Source organism: Rutilus rutilus (assembly GCF_951802725.1).
Source record: "Rutilus rutilus genome assembly, chromosome: 1".
Classification (NCBI taxonomy): Eukaryota; Metazoa; Chordata; class Actinopteri; order Cypriniformes; family Leuciscidae; genus Rutilus; species Rutilus rutilus.
In genome coordinates this window covers 45,381,259-45,384,147 of record NC_140209.1, presented here as the reverse complement: position 1 = coordinate 45,384,147, position 2,889 = coordinate 45,381,259, and positions in this window count along the sequence as shown.

Sequence of the window (2,889 nt, the reverse complement as noted above, 5' to 3'; positions counted from 1 at the left end):
AAACGCCGTTGCTCTGCTCATAGAAAAAAACACGAGAACCAATGGGTGGAGGCAGCTTAACATCCAGCTCCCCCTCTGGATATAATGGGTGGAGCTTGAAGGTCCAGCCACACCCTAACCCTAAATCGAATTAGGTTGAGCTCCACCCATTAGGTTCAGAGAGGGGGAGCTGGACGTCATTTGATTCTGCAGCGCCAGCGAGCACCACACTGTATCACACTGAACCAAACTGAAGAGTATCGCCTAATATGGGCTTACTTTATGTCGTGCTACATGCTAACATTAAAACTTTAAACACGTATAGTTACGTTTATTAATACTTATTAATACATTAATGTTAGCAGTCTGTAAAGTAGGCCTAATTTATTTGATTCATGTCAAATAATTTATTTGACCCACATATGGATTCTTGTAGGTAAAGTTAACAGTGCGGGTTTAGCTGAAAACTTAAATTCTGCTCAGATATGCTTGCTGGGTGTGAGGATTTTGCTCAAACAATGATTTTAGAAATAATGCTTTGATTACATTTCTGAGCTAGTGGGTGTCATTGTAAGTATTGGCTAAACCACTTCAGACCTGTGGGCAGAAAGTTTGGAGATGAAAAGCTCTCAGTGTAAAAAGCATGTTAAAATCAATTGTAAGTAAGTGCCAAATCTATTCAAAATCTATCAAATGAAAATCTATTCAAAATATGGCTACTTTATTTGAATAGCATTCCTGGCGCTAGCAACACTGAGGTTATGGATTTGATTGCCATGAAACACACAATTATAAAATGTACACCTTCATTACCTTCAATACCGCATATCGTTCAGGTCTTACAATAACTTACAACAATACCTTTAAATTACAATTCCATTCCTGAGTTTAGGTCTATTCATTTCTGTATTGGTCAAGTAATGATTTCTTTAATCTATTTTTGAATTGAATGATATTATGGCTCTGTTTGATGTTATTGTTCAGCCCGTTCCATAAGGTGACCCCACAAACCGAAACACACATGCTTTTAACAGTAGTTCGCACAAGAGGTTGTTTGAACACTTAATGTCCTCTTAAATGATATCCCCCGTCTCTTTCATGAAACATCTCACCTTGAATGCAATGTAAGTTGCTTTGGATAAGCCAAATGCATAAATGTAAATTAAATTAAAACCAGTCATTGTTCTTCTCTTTGTACACTGTAAAAAAAATTGATGGCTGTTAAATTACAGTAGCCCACTTTGCGTTACAATGTCCACATAAATAGGATGAAAGTTGAAGTAAAATGGACTATTAACTATTAAAGGAAATCCCATACTATTTAGTATATTAACTTGGAAAATATTTTAAAGGATTGTACAAATTCCTGTAAACAACTCACTAGCCTATTGCATTCTAACCCATAGTTTACAAATGTTGTTCAATGTAATATTAAACAATACAATGTGGAGACAGCTGTCAAGTTCAATTCAGCTACTCCACACATTTCTACTCTTTTGTTTGTATTTATGTTGAGCTGATAAGTTCATATAGATCGTTTTTTTAAAAGACTGTAGTAATTAATGTGCTCACACAGATGCAACATCTGTCAATTGTGTAATCAATTTGCACTGATGTGGAAAATATATTAAATGAATGCAAGGACACTGAAGGGCGCCATAATTGTAATAATGCACAGTCACCCCAATTACTATGAGCTTTTATTGTGAAATAAAGTAATTATTTTTTCTTGTAAACAAAAGGAGCTTCACTGAGAAGTTAATCGAAGAATCATGATGAGACTGTGCACTTGAATTGGTTTTGTCTAAAATTATTTGGCTGAGAACAAAAGTATTTGAAACAGAACGCAAACACCTTGATCATGTTCATTAACCATATGACAGTCATTACAGAATACAGAGCGCTTATTTTTTGTTGAATATCCGATTAGTTGCTGAGAAGAGTTTAATTCTGTTAAGTTTTCAAAACATGAATGATTATGCAGCAGGACCCATGCAGCTGCTTGTCCTCCTTGCCAATATTATTTGCGCAATCCACCTCACAAACCCCCCTCACACACAACTCCCACATTGACTTTTTGTTGACTAATGTTGTAGACCCTTCTCAGTCAGCAAGAAATGGACTGAACATATCAACACCATGGTCATGCCAGAGAAATCAAATTGATCACCCTATATGGTCAACACTATCAGACACAATAAGAATGTATTTATTTAAATATTTATTAGAATAATACAACACATCAAAAAAAATGAATTGTTGTGGTTTCCAAATTATTTTAAGGACTACTTAATAAATGCACAAAACTATTAATCTTTACTGTGTTGACAGTGTATTTTGCATAAAATAGATGTATTAAATGCAGCAGCTGAGGAAAATGTTCTCAAACTATTTACAATTAGGCAACTTAAAATGAATAAAAACAAACTCATATTTTTTAAACTGCAGTAGGGAAGGTGGTAATAAAAACAAAATGCAATTTATTTGATTACTTTTTTTTCTCTTTTTTTTTAAAATAGGGCTTTACATATTTAGGCTATAATTGTATGTTGTTTTTTTCATACGTTTAATACAGACCTATATATATATATTTTTATCCATAGGCTATTATTGTGTAATTGTCTGAGGACAAGTGTTTTTTGGGATATGTTCGTCCCACTGAGTCAAAATATTTTGTTACATATGAGTTAAAAAAATTTTTTTTGTCAAAAATGGACCTAGGCTACAACACATTTCCGTAATTTTATACAACCCACATAACCTATAGGGATGCTGCTGTCAGTAAAGCAAAATATGAATAAACAAACAAATATATATAGAAAAGTTTCAATAAAGTCTAGCGTGAGGCAGCATTTGTGTTTATGTCGCTCGCGGTGTGCGCCACTGTTTAGATCTCCATGCGGATGTGAC